Genomic DNA, 22836 nt, shown 5'->3' on the forward strand with positions numbered 1-22836 from the left:
GAGGGACATTCTGTAGCTGAAGAAAGAGAGACCAAGAGAAATCAAGTGACTTGCCTTAGTTCACACATAGAAAATGGCAGTTGGGAATTGAGTTCAGATTTACTTTATTGATCATCTTGCTTCACATTTATCTTATATATCTATACATTCTGTTGATTACAATTCTGACCCATACTCAAGCTTCATTTTACTTGTAGTTCATTCAGTAGACATAGTATTCTCAAGCATCTTTTCATTGCTGCTTATGATAGATTTTTATCTATATAATATTTATATAAAATATATCAATTTGTCATTTATATATTTATAAGTTATATATATTATTTATTAGATAAAACTCATTATTGATATTTTAAACAATAATTCTTTCATTCATTAATTTCATTGAACAAATATTACTGAAGCTTACTGTTGTTAAAGCTAACTGCTGGAGTTGTTTTTCTGTGTCCGATGATCATTTTTAAATTATTTTGTGCTTTCTTTGAGAGTGTTGTTGCTGTATCTGTTGATTTCCCTCTGGTTAGGTTTAGACTAGTTTCCATTTATCCTGCCCAGGATGAAAGGGCTTAAGTAAATGAGTAATGTCCACAGGATTTTAATGATACATATCAAATATATTCAAAATAACAAACTATTTTCTGACAGTGTACTTTATAAATAAAAACTTGGTATTTTAACTTTATATTTTATATTCAGAAAATTTTGAAAGAATTTTTTCACTAAATATTATCTTCTTAACCTAGTTTTCTTACTGTAGATAATTAAAGGAATGAAACGTACTTCTTTTCTAATATGATAATCTTAGACTATTAATTCCCCAAACCTGGTGATTATTAAAATAAACTGGAGAAATTTTTAAAACTTCCTTTTGAAAACATGCCCCACTCAAGATACCCAGGGTTAAACGCTTAGAAATCCAGTTTGGTGTTCTGTGTATATGTGTGTGTTTAAAATGCACTCTTAGTACTCTTAATAGACTGTGAGTTACACCTTTTGTCAACCTGTATCAGTCATTTACAAAATACGGTTCAGCATCACTATCACCTGGGAACTGTTGTTAGAAATGCAGAATTTTGGGCCAGAACCCGGACTTGTTGAATCACACGCTACGGGTGTGGGGTCAGCAGTATTATACTTTAGGAATCTCTGCGAGGGATTCTGATGAACCTAGAGTCTGAGTTCCACTTATTTATGTGATCTTTATCATTGATTAGTATAATTTTACTTGTTTTTTTTAAAAAATCTCCTTAATATATAATGTTTGAATGGGTTGTAGTATTCAATAACACTCAGAATTTGCAAGTCTATGTGTTAGCACTGGCTGCCATAGACTATGTGGCTTAAACAACAGAAATTTATTTCTTAGAGGTCTGGAAGGCAGAAGTCCGAGATCAGGGTGCTAGCATGGTTGAGTTCTGGTGGGAGCTTTCTTCCTGGCTTGTCTTCTCACTGTGTCCTCACGTGGTAGAGAGAGAGGTGGATCTTCTTATAGGGGTGCTAGTCCCATCATTAGAGCCTCACCTTCATGGCCTTATCTAAACCTAATTACCTTTCAAAGGCCCCATTTCCAAAAACCATCACATTGGGGATTAGGGCTTCAGCATATGAATTTTGAGAGGATACAGTTCAATCCACAGCAGTCCAGTTTCCGTGGATTCATTTCTTATATTAAACAAGAGGTAATGCTAAAGTATTTAAAAAGACTTCCAGAGTCTAGTCCTCATTCTTTCCCTAAGTAAGAGTGTATCTTTTTGACAGTCGTTTCTTTGTTTGAAATTATAATAAAAATATAAGCTATATGTGGCATGGATTGTTGGGAAATTCAAAGGTAATAGATATGTGAAAGAATGGTGTATAGATTACAGCATAGTATAACTGTAATAAAGGTCATTATAATTTTTGATCAGTATTTTTTATTTCATTTGTCAGCTGCCTATGTTTCAGCTATAGGTCCATCTAAGCAGTGAGCTGTGTGACACCCAAAGACTGTACTGATTAGAAAGAACAGGTCACTAGCAGTCATGAAGGAACACTGAATATGAAAATGATCATAGAAATAATCCAGACTATCTTCTCTCTGTTACAAAAGCCCCCTCTAGAGCATCCCAACCTTGGCTTGGGAATAATGCTGAAGGTCCCTATAATAGTCAAGAGTTCTCCAGAGAAACAGAACCTATAGAATGTGTGTCGTATTTGTATGGAGAGAGAGAGAGAGAGAGAGAGAGAGACGGACGGAGAGAGACTGATTTTAAGGAATTGGGGGCTGGCAAGTCTGAAATCTGCAGGACAGGCTTGCAGGCTGGAGATCCTCAGAAGAGTTGATGTTGTAGTTCAAGTCCAAAGGCAGTTTGGAGTCAGAATTCCCTCTTCCTTGGGAGATCTCTCTTTTTTTTTCTCTCTTAAGGCTTTCAGTAGAGTGAATGAGGCCCACTCCCATTATGGAGGGTAATCTGCTTTACTCACATGTTAATCCCATCTAAAAATTACTTCCCCATTGACATCTAGACTGGTGTGTGACCAAATATCTGAGTACCATGGCCTAGCAAAGTTGACACAAAATTAGCCATCACAGCATCACTTAATATTTAGGGTCAGTTCTACTTTTAAAATATTATGTAATCCTTCTAATTTTGAAATGATCTGAAAATAACATACAATAAATAGATGTATATGTAAATGAATGAATAGATAATGCTGATCAATACCATATATATTACCTTAATACTTAATAAGATTCAGTGCCCTCTCAATTTTGTGGAAACTTTAGAAATGGAGCAGCTAACAGAAGTGTGTGTAGAGCACATTGATTCACTAACACAGTAATGAATCACAGAGCTCTTTGCTTGGCCTTACCTGGTAAGGTTATCACAGTGAGCAAAATACGTGAACTAAGGAAGTGTAGCTACTGTGTTGAATGTCCGAATTGAGATCCAACAAGGATTTTGGCACGGTGGTCTGAGAATAGCAAGATGAAAATTAATGTAATGAATATAAAATCTTGTTCTAAAGTTTCAAGAAAGTTGTATAAGTATGGATGAAAATGACACTTAGAAATACACCAACTCAAAATACCACAGAAGATTATAGGAATTGGTAAAACAGATTGTACATTCAACACAGCTGTTGCCTAATATGGGGTAAAAGAGAAATTTGTCACATTATAATCTATTCTTATAAAACTTTTTTAATCAAACAAATATTGTCATAAATAAGGCAGTATAGAAGATTATGTCACTTAAATCATATTCTGCCTTATAACTAATAAGCTGAAAATTATAATAAATTTTCTTTTACTTTAGACTATGAATTTTATCCTCTAGTTAGTTCCATACACGCAAAATCAGCCCTCAATTAATCTTAGTTCCACTGACTTAAAAGTAGGCATCGCCAAATAGCTTTGGGAGTAATACCTTCAAGTGATATTCACTAATGCTAAATTAACTGATTAACTAGTAGAAGTGTGAACTAGCAAACAGGTCATTGAGGGAGAGCTTTCTGATAGGGTGCTACCTGTAGAATCCTGATCAACCTGTAAAGTTTAAAGTTTTAAAGTTTTCTTAAATCCGCTTCTGTATGTCTCTGAGTTTTGATCCTGACACAGGTGTAATATTTGACTTCTTGAGCAATTTATCCAAAGTTATTCTGAACCCCCTATTATGTCCACTATACTGAGTATGATTGGAGAACACACTGTAGTGAGATGTCTGACGATTTCCCATATGGTGAATAGGAATACAGGAAACACTGTAAAACAAAGACACTATTTATTAAACCTAGATCTATTCTTTTGCAAAAGTGACATTTAGAGATCTCACAGTTCCTACAACTTCTGTAAAATCCAGGTGTGGAACAATTTAGCTAATACCAATATTGATAGACATATCGTTGCTACTTGCTAGTACAAAATAGGAATTGACATGACATCAGAGCTGATGTCATGTGACCAAGAACTATGAAGCAATGTTATGTTTTAGCCCACATTTCTTCTGACTTCACTTAAATTACATAACTTAAAGATTATGCACCTTGGATTTTTCCTTCAATTTGTTTTTATAAGTCACTTTTTCCTTTGTGTTGATATAATGATTTGACCTTCCTACTTAAGATGCTTTTTCCAAATACTGACCATTTCTAAGAGGTGTCCTTCATAATTAGTAGATAACCTAATTGAAGGAATTTGTAAAGAAACATAGTTACTTTGAACTGATAATTTTACTGATGTATTTTTATTTAGTTATACCTTACCTTGTTCATAAAATAATTATAGTTGTTTTCTGCAGAATGTATACAATCTACGGATTTATTTTCATTAAAGGCGTTTCTGGAACCATAGACCTGATAATATAGTATAGATAATAGAGTCACTAAAAAGGTTACAACCATATTAAGTTTTATTGGAATAAAAAGTGACCCATCTACTTTATCCAGCATGAACATTCTGTAGTTAAGCAATGGCTGAAAATTCCCTAAGTAGCGAGAGTATGGAAGTAGGGCAATTAACTTGTTATAAATCTGAAACCGTACTTGATAGTACCCTAAAGCAGTAAAAAATTTGGATTCTAGTGCCTTGTCAATTCTGAGTCAATGAATTTCAAAGAATTTGGTCACAATCAAACTTTTTAGGAAATGAAACATCTTCCCTGAAAACTGTTCTCTGTCTTATCTTTCTTTCTCTATGTCTTCCTCTCCTCCTTCCTTTTTCCCCTTTCTTTCCTTTCATCCACTTTTCTATTTATTTTCCTTTAAGAAATATTTATTTAGTTCCTTCTTCGTGCAAGACACTGCCCTAACGTGTGCATCCTACAGGGTTATAAGACATGGATTCATCAATGCCGTTACCTGTTTCAGGTCTATTACAACCATGCAGATAATTTTTTAAAAGAGCCAGTTTATTTCATACTCACACCTAAACATTGTGCTTGAAATAAAAAAAAAAACTTTTTCTCTTATTGTATTTGTCACCTTTTATTGTCCCTTAATCTTTTTTTTTTTTTTTTAATTAAGACTTTAAGTATTAGCACAGTTTTAGGTTCACTGCTAAATTGAGAGGACGGTACGGAGATTTCCTGTATACTCGCTGTTGCCAAGCATTCATAGTCTCCCCATTATTGACATTCTCCACCAGAGTTAGAACAAAGTGTAACATTTGTTAGACTTGATGAACCTACGTTGACACATCATAATCATCCAAAGTCCATAGCTAACATTAGGCTTCTCTTTTGGTATTGTAGGTTATGGGTTTGAGTAAGTATATAATGACATCTATCTGTCGTTATGGTATCATACAGAGTTGTTTCATTGCCCTAATAATCGCCTGTGTTCCTCCTGCTTACTTCCCCCCGAACCCTTGGCAACCACGGATCTTTTTATTGTCTCCATAGTTTTGTCTTTTCCAGAATGTCACATAGTTGGAATCATAGAGTATGTAGCCTTTTCCTTTTTCCTTTTTTGAATTTTTGAATTTTATTTATTTTTTTATACAGCAGGTTCTTATTAGTTATCCATTTTATACACATCAGTGTATACATGTCAATCCAAATCGCCCAATTCATCCCACAACCACCCCCACCCCCTGCCACTTTCCCCCCTTGGTGTCCGTACGTTTGTTCTCTACATCTGTGTCTCAATCTCTACCCTGCAAACAGGTTCATCTGTACCATTTTCTAGGTTCCACATATATGCATTAATATACGATACTTGTTTTTCTCTTTCTGACTTAACTTCACTCTGTATAACAGTCTCTAGATTCATCCACGTGTCTACAAATGACCCAATTTCGGTCCTTTTTATGGCTGAGTAATATTCCATTGTATTATGTACCACATCTTCTTTATCCATTCGTCTGTCGATGGGCATTTAGGTTGCTTCCATGACCTGGCTATTGTAAATAGTGCTGCAGTGAACATTGGGGTGCATGTGTCTTTTTGAATTATGGTTTTCTCTGGGTATATGCCCAGGAGTGGGATTGCTGGGTCATATGGTAATTCTATTTTTAGTTTTTTAAGGAACCTCCATACTGTTCTCCATCGTGGCTGTATCAATTTACTTTCCCACCAACAGTGCAAGAGGGTCCCCTTTTCTCCACACCCTCTCCAGCATTTGTTGTTTGTAGATTTTCTGATGATGCCCATTCTAACTGGTGTGAGGTGATACCTCATTGTAGTTTTGATTTGCATTTCTCTAATAATTAGTGATGTCGAGCAGCTTTTCATGTGCTTCTTGGCCATGTGTATGTCTTCTTTGTAGAAATGTCTATTTAGGTCTTCTGCCCATTTTTGAATTGGGTTGTTTGTTTTTTTAATATTGAGCTGTATGAGCTGTTTATATATTTTGGAGAGTAATCCTTTGTCTGTTGATTCGTTTGCGAATATTTTCTCCTGTTCTGAGGGTTGTCTTTTGGTCTTGATTGTAGTTTCCTTTGCTTTGAAAAAGCTTTGAAGTTTCATTAGGTCCCATTTGTTTATTTTTGTTTTTATTTCCATTACTCTAGGAGGTGGATCAAAAAAGATCTTGCTGTGATTTATGTCAAAGAATGTTCTTCCTATGTTTTCCTCTAAGAGTTTTATAGGGTCTGGTCTTACATTTAGGTCTCTAATCCATTTTGAGTTTATTTTTGTGTATGGTGTCAGGGAGTGTTCTCATTTCATTCTTCTACATGTAGCTGTCCAGTTTTCCCAGTACCACTTATTGAAGAGACTGTCTTTTCTCCATTGTATATCCTTGCCTCCTTTGTCATAGATTAGTTGACCATAGGTGCGTGGGTTTATCTCTGGGCTTTCTATCTTGTTCCATTGATCTATATTTCTGTTTCTGTGCCAGTACCATATTGTCTTGATTACTGTAGCTTTGTAGTATAGTCTGAAGTCAGGGAGTCTGATTCCTCTAGCTCCATTTTTTCCCCTCAAGACTGCTTTGGCTATTCGGGGTCTTTTGTGTCTCTATACAAATTTTAAGTTTTTTTGGTCTAGTTCTGTAAAAAATGCCATTGGTAATTTGATAGGGATTGCATTGAATCTGTAGATTGTTTTGGGTAGTATAGTCATTTTCACAATATTGATACTTCCAATCCAAGAACATGGTGTATCTCTCCATCTGTTGGTATCATCTTTAATTTCTTTCATCAGTGTCTTATAGTTTTCTGCATACAGGTCTTTTGTCTCCCTAGGTAGGTTTATTCCTAGGTATTTTATTCTTTTTGTTGCAATGGTAAATGGGAGTGTTTCCTTAATTTCTCTATCAGAGTTTTCATCATTAGTGTATAGGAATGAAAGAGATTTCTGTGCATTAATTTTGTATCCTGCAACTTTACCAAATTCATTGATTAACTCTAGTAGTTTTCTGGTGGCATCTTTAGGATTCTCTATGTATAGTATCATGTCATCTGCAAACAGTGACAGTTTTACTTCTTCTTTTCCAATTTGTATTCCTTTTATTTCTTTTTCTTCTGTGATTGTCGTGGTGAGGACTTCCAAAACTATGTTGAATAATAGTGGCAAGAGTGGACATCCTTGTCTTGTTCCAGATCTTAGAGGAAATGCTTTCAGTTTTTCACCATTGAGAATGATGTTTGCTGTGGGTTTGTCATATTATGTTGAGGTAGGTTTCCTCTATTCCCATTTTCTGGAGAGTTTTTAATCATAAATGGTCATTGAATTTTGTCAAAAGCTTTTTCTGCATCTATTGAGATGATCATATGGTTTTCATTCTTCAATTTGTTAATATGGTGTATCACATTGATTGATTTGCATATATTGAAGAATCCTTGCAACCCTGGGATAAATCCCACTTGATCATGGTGTTTGATCCTTTTAATGTGTTGTTGGATTCTCTTTGCTAGTATTTTGTTGAGGATTTTTGCATCTATATTCATCAGTGATATTGGTCTGTAATTTGCTTTTTTTGTAGTATCTTTGTCTGGTTTTGGTATCAGGGTGATCGTGACTTCATAGAATGAGTTTGTGGGTGTTCCTTCCTCTGCAATTTTTTGGAAGAGCTTGAGAAGGATGGGTGTTAGCTTGTCTGTTTGATAGAATTCACCTGTGAAGCCTTTGGGTCCTGGACTTTTGTTTGTTGGAAGATTTTTAATCACAGTTTCAATTTCATTACTTGTGATTGGTCTGTTCATATTTTCTATTTCTTCCTGGTTCAGTCTTGGAAGGTTATACCTTTCTAAGAATTTGTCCATTTCTTCCAGGTTGTCCATTTTATTGGCATAGAGTTGCTTGTAGTAGTCTCTTAGGATGCTTTGTATTTCTGTGGTATCTGTTGTGACTTCTCCTTTTTCATTTCTAATTTTATTGATTTGAGTCCTCTTCCTGTTTTTCTTGATGCGTCTGGCTAATGGTTTATCAGTTTTGTTTATCTTCTCAAAGAACCAGCTTTTAGTTTTATTGATCTTTGCTGTTGTTTTCTTTGTTTCTATTTCATTTATTTCTGCTCTGATCCTTATGATTTCTTTCCTTCTGCTAACTTTGGGTTTTGTTTGTTCTTCCTTCTCTAGTTCCTTTAGGTGTAAGGTTCGATTGTTTATTTGCAATTTGTCTTGTTTGTTGAGGTAGGCTTGTATTGCTATAAACTTCCCTTTTAGAACTGCTTTTCTGCATCCCATAGGTTTTGGGTCGTCGTGTGTTCATTGTCATTTGTCTCTAGGTATTTTTTGATTTCCTCTTTGATTTCTTCAGTGATTGATCTCTTGGTTATTTAGTAACGTATTGTTTAGCCTCCATGTGTTTGTGTTTTTTACATTTTTTCCCCCGTAATTCATTTCTAATCTCATAGCATTGTGGTCAGAAAAGATGCTTGATATGATTTCAGTTTTCTTAAATTAACTGAGGCTTGATTTGTCATCCAAGGTATGATCGATCCTTGAGAATGTTCCATGTGCACTTGAGAAGAAAATGTAATCTGCTGTTTTCGGATGGAATGCCCTATAAATACCAATTAAATCTATCTGGTCTATTGTGTCATTTAAAGCTTGTGTTTCTTATTAATTTTCTGTTTGGATGATCTGTCCATTGGTATAAGTGAGGTGTTAAAGTCCCCCACTATTATTGTGTTACTGTCGATTTCCTCTTTTATAGCTGTTAGCAGTTGCCTTATGTATTGAGGTGCTCCTATGTTGGGTGCATATATATTTATAATTGTTATATCTTCTTGAATTGATCCCTTGATCATTATGTAGTATCCTTCCTTGTCTCTTGTAACATTCTTTATTTTAAAGTCTATTTTATCTGTTATGAGAATTGCTACTCCAGCTTTCTTTTGATTTCCATTTGCATGGAATATCTTTTTCCATCTCTGTATGTGTCCCTAGGTCTGAAGTAGGTCTCTTGTAGACAGCATATATATGGGTCTTGTTTTTGTATCCATTCAGCAAGCCTGTGTCTTTTGGTTGGAGCATTTAATCCATTCACGTTTAAGGTAATTATCGATATGTATGTTCCTATGACTGTTTTCTTAATTGTTTTGGGTTTGTTTATGTAGGTCCTTCTCTTCTCTTGTGTTTCCCACTTAGAGAAGTTCCTTTAGCATTTGTTGTAGAGCTGGTTTGGTGGTGCTGAATTCTCTTAGCTTTTGCTTATCTGTAAAGCTTTTGATTTCTCCATCGAATCTGAATGAGATCCTTGCCAAGTAAAGTAATCTTGGTTGTAGGTTCTTCCCTTTCATCACTTTAAGTATATCATGCCACTCCCTTCTGGCTTGTAGAGTTTCTGCTGAGAAATCAGCTCTTAACCTTATGGGAGTTCACTTGTATGTTATTCGTCATTTTTCCCTTGCTGCTTTCAGTAATTTTTCTGTCTTTAATTTTTGCCAGTTTGATTACTATGTGTCTCAGTGTGTTTATCCTTGGGTTTATCCTGTATGGGTGTCTCCGCGCTTCCTGGACTTGGGTGGCTATTTCCTTTCCCATGTTAGGGAAGTTTTCGACTATAATCTCTTCAAATACTTTCTCTGGTCCTTTCTTTCTCTCTTCTCCTTCTGGGACCCCTATAATGCGAATGTTGTTGTGTTTAATGTTGTCCCAGAGGTCTCTTAGGCTGTCTTCATTTCTTTTCATTCTTTTTTCTTTATTCTGTTCTGCAGCAGTGAATTCCACCATTCTGTCTTCCAGGTCACTTATCCGTTCTTCTGCCTCAGTTATTCTGCTATTGATTCCTTCTAGTGTATTTTTCATTTCACTTATTGTGTTGTTCATCTCTGTTTGTTCTTTAATTCTTCTAGGTCTTTGTTAAATATTTCTTGCATCTTCTTGATCTTTGCCTCCATTCTTTTTCCAAGGTTCTGGATCATCTTCACTATCATTATTCTGAATTCTTGCTCTGGAAGGTTGCCTATCTCCACTTCATTTAGTTGTTTTTCTGGGGTTTTATCTTGTTCCTTCATCTGGTACATAGCCCTCTGCCTTTTCATCTTGTCTGTCTTTCTGTGAATGTGGTTTTTTGTTCCACAGGCTGCAGGATTGTAGTTCTTCTTGCTTCTTCTGTCTGCCCTCTGGTGGATGAGGTTATCTAAGAGGCTTGTGCAAGTTTCCTGATGGGAGGGACTGGTGGTTGGTAGAGCTGGCTGTTGCTGTGGTGGGCAGGGCTCAGTAAAACTTTAATCCACTTGTCTCCTGATGGGTGGGGCTGGGTTCCCTCCCTGTTGGTTTTTTGGCTTGAGTAGACCCAGCACTGGAGCCTACCCGGGCTCTTTGGTGGGGCTAATGGTGGACTCTGGGAAGGCTCACGCCAAGGAGTACTTCCCGAGCTTCTGCTGCCAATGTCCTTGTCCTCACGGTGAGACACAGCCACCCCCTGCCTCTGCAGGAGACCCTCCAACACTAGCAGGTAGGTCTGGTTTAGTCTCCGATGGGGTCACTGCTCCTTCCCCTGGGTGCCAGTGCACACACTACTTTGTGTGTGCCCTCCAAGACTGGAGTCTCTGTTTCCCCCAGTCCTGTCGAAGTCCTGCAATCAAATTTTGCTAGCAGTTGCCAGACCCCCAGGTTGGGAAGCCTGACATGGGGCTCATAACCTTCACTCCAGTGCATGGACTTCTGTGGTATAAGTGTTCTCCCGTTTGTGAGTCACCCACCCAGCAGTTATGGGATTTGGTTTTATTGTGATTGCGCCCCTCCTACTATCTCACTGTGGCTTCTCCTTTGTCTTTGGATGTGGGGTATCTTTTTTGGTGAGTTCCAGTGTCTTCCTGTTGATGATTGTTCGGCAGTTAGTTGTGATTCCGGTGCTCTTGCAAGAGGGAGTGAGAGCACGTCCTTCTACTCCGCCATCTTGAATCAGTCTCCCTATGTTGCCTTTTCAGATTGCTTTCTTTCACTCAGTAATGTGCATTTAAGGTTCTTCCGTGTTTTTTCCATAGATTGATGGCCCATAATTTTTAGCCGTAAATAATACAATATGTATGTGTGTATATATATATATATATATAATATATATATATATATATATATACACACACCATAGTTTGTTTATCTGCCTCTGAAATTTTGAAACCCAGATTTTAGTTCTGACATTGGCATTAACTATTTTTGACATCTTAAATAGGTCACTTCAAGCTCTTTAGGCCTCAGTATTGCTTCATTTCTAAAATGAGAGGCTTTCTTCCCTTGTAATAGAATGGAATTTCAGATTTTTAACATTACGGTGTTACTGGAGACCTGGTTAAGTAGCTTGGGAAAGACAGAAGTTGGTTTGACTCATGCCTCTGTGATGAAAGTTCAAGTTATTTAATCTCTAATTTGCATATGTAATAGAAGGATAAATAATTATACTCATCTAATTAGATGTCTTGGGGATTAAATGAGAAAATGCTTATAAAATGCTCAGCCAGTGGCAGGTACATAATAAGAACTCAATAAATTTTATCTAGTTTTATTACTGTTTAATAGATGTTCAACACTCTTACCACTCCCTTTACTACTTCCTCTTGGTTAGCTCCTTCCATTCCTTTCATTTCTGTGCTACTACAAATTCTTTTCTACTATTTTCAAGTCCCCATCCATTTTCAGTCCTTTAGGCTTAACAAAATATCATCACTTAATTTGTAGATAAAAATAAAGATATGATGCCTCCAGACTTTCCTACCACCCCTTCCCAAATTATCTACATCAGAACCCATCCTTATTATCCCCTACAGTTTCTGAGGATAAATTGCCAACTGTGTGGTCATGGAAGGTTTCTTAATTTCTTGTTTGTTTTTTTCAGCTATAAACAATGATGCCAAATTAAAGAATATAGGTAAACCACTTAGCCAAGTGCATGGAACTCACTAAACATTAGTTTCCTTCCTTGCCATTCTCCGTTTTTCTTCACCCCAGTCTACCTATATTCTATAAAGTGAGAGCTGTCTTCATAAATTACAGTTCAGATTATGTCCCTTCCCTTTGGCGACTCTCCAGTATCTTTTGAATAAAGATAAAATGTCTTTGCATGGCTTACAGACCTGATGTAGCTGCCCCATATGTCCTTTTTTTCTTCTATTCTCTCCTACATTTTACTCAGCTGTCCCATTGCTGCTGGGTACACTTTTCCTCCACCTGGAATGCCTTTCCAAATTTTCTTTATTTCTCGTTTGTTTCTCTTCATTCCTTTAGATGTAGCTTGACACCCTAAATGTAAAACTTCATTGAGATTATGGGTAGGGCTATCACTGCCATCATAGTATTTTTATAGAATCTGTGCTGTATTTTATATATATTCATGTTAAAAAATGTCAAACAGTATATGATAATATAATGACAAATTAAAATTTAAAAGATCACTTCTTCCCTTCTCTCAATCTCATTCTCCAGTGGAAGTCTCTCTTCTTTGTCTACCTTTTCCTATTGATCAGTGTGCCTGATAGAAATGTAATGCAAACCACATATGTCATTTAACATTTTTAAGTAACCACATTTTTTTAAAAAAGCAAAAGAAGCAGTGAAATTAATTTTAATAGTACATTTCATTTAACTAATACTTCAAAAATATTATTAACATGTAGTTTATACAAAAAATATTGGTGAATAATTTTACATTCTTTTTTAAAAATATTTTCCTTTGAAATCTAGTGTGTATTTTGCACTTATAGCTCAACTCAGCTCAGACTTGCCACATTTCAAGTGCTCATCAACAACACGTGGCTGGTGACTACTGTGTTAGACAATGCAGCTACAGAAAAGTTCTGAGAACTGAGTTAGCGAGGCAGCATTTTGACTCACAGCTCTGCAGCTTATTAGCTACATTATCTTGGGTAAGTTATTTATGGTCTCTGAACTTCTTTCCCTCTCCCCCCCCCCCATTTTTTAACATGGGATGATATCTCATAAGCTGTTGTGAAGACTGAAAAATAAACACTTTAACCACATCTGCTTTTTACTGACTTCTTTACACTTCGTTTTCAAATACACTCTCTTAGTTGAGGAAATCTGTGTATGTGGAAGCACAGAACTAAAGGATCTTCCTTTTTGGTTTCTTTTGTTGAGTGCTATGTTCCAGGCTCCATATGACACATTGGAAATAGAATGATCCAGTCGTATTTCCCACCTCAAGGAACTCACAGTCATACATAACTTATTGCCTGGCTATTTCAAAAACAGAGTGAAAATTATTTTATAATATAAAGTTAAAATATGGAGACATATTTCCAAATTTCAGTAAAAATTGTTACTGATTTTTAAATCTCTGAAATCCTCTCTTTGCTCTATTTTGATCTTCATAACTCATATTAAGGATCACACTGTACCTTCTTTTTGCTCTGGAGGTCTTGCAGTGGCCTTGGGCAAAAGGCAATAAAATTCTGATCTGGGCTGAAACTCCAGAGAAAAGATCCTTTCAATATATATATATTTTTTGCCAACACAACCAACAGTAAACTCTAAGTTATTTAAGATGTAGAATACTTTGAGGATTATTTAGGGACTTTGCTACTTCTGACTTGACTCCCTCATGTTGCTGCCCTTTGGCCATTTCACTGATACTGTAGAACCTTTATGAAATAAGAAAAGGGTAAAACTCAAATTATTTAGCTACTAGCAAGCAGTCTGGGAAAATTGTTTGATAGGCAAGAAGATTGTATGTGATGAGTTAAATGGGGTAGATTTTAGTGATATATTTCTTCTACCACCCTAAATAATCAAGATTTGATTATATGTTGTTCTTATGTACCTCAAATTGTTTCATAAATTATACCACTTATAAATATAGAGAGCAACTGTAGTTTGGAAGAATAGAATTGCATATGCAAATTTTGAATGTTTTTCTGATTGTAGGACATAATGTTCTGGGCTAATAGAAACAAGGTACTCCATTGAATTTTTACTTTTGATTAGTATGGAGTGGGATAATATGTTTCAATTATAATGGTTCACATTAATTGATCTGATCAGCAGTTGTAAATAATGCTTTATCTTCTTATCTAGCAATGAAAGACACTTAGAAAACTTGCACACTTTTGTTCCTAGGTTCTTCAGAGTGATTAATGGTACAATTTATCTTGCCATTTATTTTATTTTTTACTATTGCCTTTTTGCTAAAATAGAATTCAAATGTGTTTACAAACAAAAGATTTAATTAGGATACATGTAGTATGAATGGGTTATGGTACAAATGTCATTCATATTTGCAAGGTATCACTGCATTGTTAAGGAGTTTTAAAAATGGTATTATCATTTCAAGTTTATTATTATTGACCATCTATAAATTAAGGTAAACTGAGGACCATGTACTGAGATTTATGAAATCAGTGTCAGATTGAGTTCCTGGGAAGCAGATTATGAGATGGAGATTATCATAGAGGACAATGATTAAGGAACACTCTTGAGATCAATAGCTTCAGGAGGGAAAGGAAGGAAGCAGAACTGGGGAGAGGGATGTAGTTTCAGTGAAGGGATCGTGGACCTCATGGGGAGGTCTGAAGCTGGATGGCTCATTCAGGTAAGGGGCCAGGCCTCTCTACCTTTGTGCTGATCACTGGATGAAGGCTGCTCCAGGAAGTCTGTTTTCAGCTGAGCCAGTAGCTGGGGAAATAAGTCCTTCATCCCAGAAATGAGTTTGGGCAATATATCACAATATCCACTATACTTAGAATAGGCTAGAACCTGAAGTGCTGGATACAGTTACATAAAGAGACTCTCTCAGTCTGGGCCAATCCACCCATCTCTCCAGGAAGACAGCTAGAGCCATTTATTTACTCTTCCTGTTTTCGTTGTTGCCCTCTTCTAGTCTGTTCTCTGCATGACAGACAAAACAAGCTTTTAAAATTGGATCGTGTAAATCAGATAGTGTCACCACTCTGCCTAAAATCTTCCCATGGCTTCCGCTTGAAGGAAGGATAAAATCTAAATTCATAACTGTAGCTTCCATGCTCTGCCTGATCTAACTCTTGTTTATTTCTGCAGCATTTTCTTGTGCCACTTTTCCCCCTCATATATTATGTTTTAGACACACTGGCCTTCTGTCAATTTCTTGAACATGCCAAGTTGTCTTCTAGTTGAGGGCATTTGGACTTCCCATTTCCCAACCAGGCATGCACCCCTCCACACCTTTTATGTGATAGTTTTTGTCTTATTCTTTGGATCAAATCCCCATAGACGCCTTCCCTGACTACCTTGTTTAATGAAGGCCTCCAATAATTTTTCTCTGTCAGGTCACTATATTTTCCTTCATGGCCTTTATTACAAGCTGTAATTGTCTTGTTTATTTAATTTTTCTTCTTTGTTTTCTGTCTTCCCCTGTTGGAATTAAAGCTCTGTGAGTCATTTTCCCAATCTACACCTCTTCCTATAATATGTCCTTGATAAGTTTTTTTATTCCTTACTGAATGATGGTCCTGATCTATCTTAAGTGGCCCACCTGCTTTGACTTATTTTTCTAATTACATCTTTATTGAGACATAATTCACATACTATTAAATCCTTCATTTTAAAGTGTACAATTCAGTGTTATTTTACTCTTCATAGATTTGTGCAGCTGTCGGCCACTGTCAAATTTTAGAACATTTTCTTCACTTCAGAAAGAAACCCCACACCCATTAGCAGTCTCTTAGCACCTCCCTCTCTCCCCAGCCCTTGTAAACCACTGTTCTACCTTCTATTTTCCCATTCTGTACATTTCATATACATGGAATTATGCGGCACACAGCCTTTTATGTCTGGCTTCTTTCACTTGCTATAATGTTTTGAAGGTTCATCCATGTTGTAGCATGCATCAATACTTCATACCATTTTAGGGCCAACTGATATTCCATTATAATAGATATACCACATTTTGTTTATCCATTCATTTGTTGATGGCCATTTGGATTATTCCCACTTTTCGGCTATTATGAATAATACTGGTATGAACACTTATGCTTTTATTCAGACATATGCTTATCAGTTCTCTTAGTTATATACTTAGGAGTCATATGGTAACTCTGTGCTTAACATTTTGAGGAACTGACAAACTTTTTCAAAGCGGATACACCATTTTATAATTCCAAATATTGTCCTCTTTTAAAAAATTGGGTATATTTCTTTTTATTGTTGAGTTGTAAGACTTTTTTATACATTCTAGATACTAAACTCATTCTAGATACTAATCTCAGGTATATGATTTGCAAATATTTTCTCCATTTCTGTGGATTATCTTTTCAGTTTCTTTATAGTGTCCTTTGAAGCACAAAAATTTTAAATTTTTAGAGAGTCCGATTTATTTGTTTTTTCTGATGTCACTTGTGCTTTTGATGCCACATCTAAGAAAATCATTGCCTAATCTAGGGTCACAAAAATGTGTTCTGGGAATTTTATAGTTTTAGCTTTTACATTTAGGTCTGTGATTCAGTTTGATTTAATTTTTACGTATCTTGTGAGATAGGAGTCCAAGTTCATTCTTTCGCATTTAGCTATCCAGTAGTCCCAGTACATTGTGTTGAAGATACTATTCTTGAATTGTCTTCCCTTGCCCAAAATCAATTGACCATAAGTGCGTTGATTTCTATACTCTGAGTTTTATTCCATTAATCTGTATGTCTTCTGTTGGTACTGCATTGTCTTGATTATCTAGCTTTGTAGTAAGTTTTGAAATCTGGAAGTGCGAATCCTCTAACTTTTTTCTTTTTCTATATTGTTTTGGCATTTCCATGTGAATTTTAGGATCAGCTGGTCAATTTCTGCAAAAAAATACAGCTGGGACTTTGATAAGGATTGTGTTGAATCTATAGATCTATTTTGGGAATATTGCCATCTTAATATTAAGTCTTCAAATCCATGAACATTAGATGTCTTTCCATTTATTCAGGTCTTCTGTGATTGTTTTCAATGATACTTAGTATTTTTCAGTGTATAAGCTCTGCATTTATTTTCATGAGTTTATTTTGAAGTATTTTATTCTTTTTGATGCTATTGTAAGTTGATTTTTTCTTAATTTTATTTTCACGTTGTTCATTGCTAGTATACAATTCACTTTTGTATATCGATCTTGTGTCCTGCTACCTTGCTGAACTCATTTATTAGTTCTAACAGACTTTTTGTATGGATTCCTTAGGATTTCCTATATACACAGTTTTTGTTTACAAAATCAGATACATTTAATATTTCCCTCCCAAAATCTTGATGCCTTTTCATTTTTTTACATGTAATTACCCTAGCTAGTTCCTCTAGTACAGTGTTAAATAGATGTTACAACAACTGACATTCTTTTCTTCTTTCTGAACTTAGAGAGAAAGCATTTAATCTTTCACCACTAAATATGATGTTAGATGTGTTTTGTTTTGTTTTGTAGGTGCCCTTTATCAGGTCCAGGAAGTTTTCTTCTATTCCTAGTTTCTGAATGTTTTTATTAAATGCTTTTTCTTTGTCTGTTGAGATGATCATCTTAACTTGTTTGAAAAAAAAAAAGAGCTAATTGAACACACAGGAAACACACTGAAGTAGGCTCATAGATAACCAAGAGCAAGCCAGTAGCTGTTATTTGCTGTCCAGTTCAACTACATCTTCCTGCCATGTTTAAAATCTCATCTCTTTAGAGAGTAAAATGACCTAATGAATACAACATTTGAAATTAGAAAAGTATAAACCTAAAACACATATGTATGCACGCATATGTATAGTATTCTCTGGTTATGAATGAGGTAGAAAATGTCGCAGTAAGGGTATTGTTTGCAATAGTTTATTAAAATAAGTATTGCTTTATTAAAATTCCAAGGTTTTAATCGCCAAGGCAAAAACTATAGTCTCAGAAGTTTCACTGAAATTTTCAGCATGTGTCTCTGTCTATAACATAATATCTACCTTATTTTGTTTTAGTTGATGGTGATGTATCCTATGAACCCCCATCACCTCTCCACTACAGAGATAGTTCCTGAAATAATAGTTTTACTTGAGCTCAGGTGAGATGTTTTTCAAGGCAAGAAGAGATTTATTTTGACAATAACTATTACTTATAACACAGCACAATAGTTACATAATTCTACTCATTTTTCTCCTGCTGAAAAATGTTATTTTTGTTAAGAAAGAAATGAATAAAATAGTCTTTTTATATCAGTACCTTACCTCCTTATATTAAAAAAATATTTGATAATTTTTTTGAAAAGATGTACTCGAAAGCTTATCAGATCGAAAGACAGTTTATTACTGGCTATAAGATGACCCTCTATGCTGTTACAGTTACAGTAAGCATCCCAGTAGCTGCCTGGGCCAGACTCGGTGTATTCATCCAGAACCTTGACAACTTCACTTTCAGACCCATTATATATTAGGGTCATCAGACAAGTAGAGGCTTTGTTTTAGACCCTGGACTGGACTGTAATTTTGACTTTGAGTGCCCATTTGTCTCAAGGCTACCCTCATTTTTAATGTGTCAGTTCAGTGGCAGAAATAAAAATAATAAAAATATCCTAAAAATGAAAGGAATCTTGGGGGGTCATCTGATTTATTATTCAATTCCATTCCACATAGGAGTTGGCTCTGAACAATACTAGCTAGTCAATTAACCATTTAAAACAGTTTCAGTAACAAGAAATAGACTGACTCATGGAGCATCCTGTTAAATGTTCACAGCTCATTTTTTGGAAACGTTGGCTCTTAATTTTAGAGTTCTCAGTGTATTGATTTGTATTTATATTCTTATAATTTATTTGTTCTAATTAAGACCCATTAGCCTTAGTTGTCCTTTGAAGGGCACATTACATATGTGTACATATGCATACATATATCGTATGTTAGAAATACATCGGGTATTTGAAAATAGTTATGTTTCTACTTTATGTCCGCTTCTTTGGGTTAAACATCTTAAACTAATAATTTATTGATTAATCATTGCAAAAATAGTCTATGGCTTTAGTTTAGAACTTTGCATATTCATTTGTTCTTATTTTTTAATTTTTAAAAATTGAAGTATAGTTGATTTACAATGTTGTGTTAGTTTTAACAGCGTTAATGAGGTATAATTTTCATACCATAAAATTCACTCATTGCAATTGATGGAATTCAATGATTTTAGTATATTTAGAGTTGTGTAATCATCACCAGATCCAGTTCTATAATTCCTTTATTACCCCCCAAAACTCTCTCATGCTCATTTGCAGTCGAGCCCTGCTACCAGTCCCATCCTAGGCAACTGCTGATTTGTATTCTGTGTTCACAGATTGGCCTTTCCTAGAAATTTTTTATAAATAGAATCTTACAATATGTAATCTTTTGTGTCTGGCTACTTTCAATTAGCATAATGCTTTTGAGATTCATCAATGCTGTAGCATGTTTAGAATTTTTTTCCTTTTATTGCTAAGAAATATCCCATTGAATGGATCAAATTTTGTTTATCAATTCACCAGTTTATAGACATTTGGATTTCTTGTTTTTTGGCTATTCTAAATAATGCTGCTGTAAACTTCTGTGTATAAGTCTTCATGTGGACATATCTTTTCATTCCCTTAGGTAGTTTTCTAGGGGTATGAATGCAGGGTTCAATGATAAGTTTATGTATATCCACTAAGAAACTACTAAACAGAAACTTTTTTTCAAAAATGGTGTTTGTTTTGTTTTTTACATCCCCACCAGAAATGTATGAGGACCCCAAGTTTTCCTTGTCCTTGCCAACTTCTGGAATTTTTGGTCCTTTTGATAAGAGCCATTCTGGTAGGCATATAATGGTATCTCATTGTGGTTTTAATTTGCATTTCTTTAATAACTAATGATATTCATGTGGCCATTAGTATATTTTCTTTGGTGAATTGTCTATTCAATCTCTTGGCAATTTTTTGATTGGGTTGTTTGACTTTTCATTATTGAGTTGTAAGGGTTCTATATATATTCTGGATACAAGTTCCTTATCAGATATATGATTTCCAAAATTTTTCTCCTAATTAGTGATATTTTCTTAATGGCATTTTGAGGAGCAAAATATTTTAATTTTGATTGAGCCCAATTTATTATTTTTTACCTTATGGGTTATCCTTTTGGTGTATGTCTAAGAAGTTGTTGCTTGATTTAAGATCGTAAAGATTTTCTATTATTTTTTACTTGTCAAGTTTTATAGTTTTAACTCTCACATTTAGGTTTGATCCATCCTGTGTTAATTTTTGTATATGGTATGCAGGAGTCGTTAGTGGAAAAGACCATCTTTTATCCTTAAATTGTCTTGGCTCTATTGTCAAAAATCAGTTGATGACCATATATATTAAGGGCATATTTCTGTACTTTCTTATCTGTTTTAATGATCTCTAGGTCTATCTTTATACCAATACCACTCTTTTAATAACTGCAGCTTTATAGCAAGCTTTGAAACCAGATTGTGTACGTACCCCAACTTTTTACTTCCTTTTAAAAATTGTTTTGGATAATCTAAGTTCTTGGAATTTTCATATACATTTTAGGTTCAGCCTGTCAGTTTCAACAACAACAACAAAAAGCCTGCTGAGATTTTAATAGGGGTTGTTTTAAATATATAGATCAATTTGGGGAGAATTAACTGAAAAAGCACTTCACAATTGAAAATTATCACTGATATCTCAAGCTTCCCCCTCCTCTGCCCCTAAATTCAAGGGAATCTTGAATCCTATTTTGTCATCTAGTTATATTTTTTATAAAAATGTTTGTTGACATTTTTTCAAAAGTAATACGACAAAATGTTCATCCTTTGGTTTCTTATGTACATTCTGGGGGTCATATACGTACCCTGACTAAGAAGCAGAAATTTAGAGGAAGTAATGGACCATTTTTTTCCTTAAAAAATATCTCTGTTTCATTCTGCAAAGTATTTGAGGTTGGTGTAGTAACTATAAGAAAATGTGGGCAGAATTTTTAAATGAATTTTTATCTTGATATTTTTGGTTTTACTGTCTTAATAGTTCTATCCATATACTGGTTTTACATTTGTTCTGTTTTTGCTAACAAGACATGCCATGTTGTTGACTGATATTTTACTGCAATATTAGAGCAATAGACAGCTAATGAGTTTGTAAAGGAAGGAAATAAAACTGATTTTTGTTGAACATTTCTTCCATACCAACTACTCTGCAATATGCAGACAAAATCCTGTGACATGGCTGTTTTTACCTTTACTTACAGATGATAAAACTGAGGCTTAATGAGGGTCAGAATCATGCCTAAAATTTTATAGATATTGAGGTAGCATTAAAATCTTGATATTCTGACTTCAAGGCCAATATGCCAGCTGAGAAAGAAGAGTTGGACATTTAAAATTTGATTTTCAAGTGTGTCCTGGAATATCTTGACTTGATTTTCTTCTTCTGTGTTTGTCTTCTATTTGTTTCTTTATACCCTGCCACATTCTACAGTGGTCTCAAGGCAACTTACAGTGTGCAAAATACAACAAGATGGCATAAATTAAAAATAGGAATAAAATGAGACAGAAAAACAAGGATGGGGAAAGTCCTTTTCCCAGAAAATCAACAACAACAACATCGTGTAAGTGAATATTTCCAGGAGACTGGAAAAATTTGAGCTGGAAAAGGCCATGGAAGTAAATGGGATTGCTTGGTGTCAGCTTTGGTGTCTGCTCCAATCATAATATATGTGAGAAAGTGAAGTCTTGTTTGCTTTTGCTTCCTCTAAGTGCCAAGCATAGTGCCTTGTCTATGGTAAGCCCTTAATGAGCGATTGCTGAACTTGATCCTCTAATGAACTTTATTGTCAGCATTCCTATGTTACTAAGCTGGTTAGAAGGTTTTTTTTTAATTAAAAGTCAAATAGTCAGGAATTTTAGATTTCTCTGTCAGTGTTATTTGTTGTAAACACCATCTCATTGTTTTCCTGATCTTCATTATATTTGAAAATGTTATTTCAGAAATGCTTATAAGTCATCTTCTTTTACATAAGTACATCTAGAAATTGCCTCATCTGAGGAGTGTTATAGAAAGACATATGCTCTTCTAGTTGAGAATGTAAGTTTTGTGCATCCGAAGGTTTCACTGTGATTATGTGCTCTCCATTTCAACTCTTTTCTTTTTTTTCCATTTCAACTCTTTTCTGGGTTTTAAAACAAAGACTGTACATGTGGAGAGTTTAAAGTTCATAAATATAAGGCATTTCAGCTTATAAGCATCTCAGAGATGTAAGTCTATGTTTACTCAAATAATACTCAGAATAATTTTATAATGCCTGTTGACATCATCTATAATGCCTATTTGACCTACTTATTTTGTAAACATATGTAATTAATTTCTTTCCATGGGTTGGACTTTATCTCCCAGACTCAAATCTTTTCTAGAAAGTTTTAAAAACTTCATTAAGGTTTATAGCAACTTAGTTTTGTCATTTTAAAAACTAAGTATTTTGTAAGAGTTTATCCTCGGATGACTCTTAGATATGACCCAACTATTAGTTACCTGAACCATAATATTTATTTTGACTCAAGCGTC

The 22836-nt window shown here is 34.9% G+C and overlaps 1 protein-coding gene across 10 annotated transcripts in view; it reads left to right on the forward strand.

The window, feature by feature from the left end:
* The window catches only part of FOXP2 (forkhead box P2), a 540259-nt gene that overhangs the window by 93420 nt on the left and 424003 nt on the right, over positions 1 to 22836 (forward strand). The window contains exon 3 of one of the 10 annotated variants that reach the window (XM_082400041.1): positions 1369 to 1418. The exons of 8 other annotated variants lie outside the window; for them this stretch is intronic. The gene's annotated coding sequence lies outside the window, so the exon portion shown is untranslated. Of the gene's footprint in view, positions 1 to 1368; positions 1419 to 13022; positions 13231 to 22836 lie in introns of those variants that run through there. One more of the 10 variants, XM_082400043.1, reaches the window with a different exon arrangement.

The sequence above is a fragment of the Balaenoptera borealis genome, assembly GCF_965194805.1.
Source record: "Balaenoptera borealis genome assembly, chromosome: 7".
Lineage (NCBI taxonomy): Eukaryota > Metazoa > Chordata > Mammalia > Artiodactyla > Balaenopteridae > Balaenoptera > Balaenoptera borealis.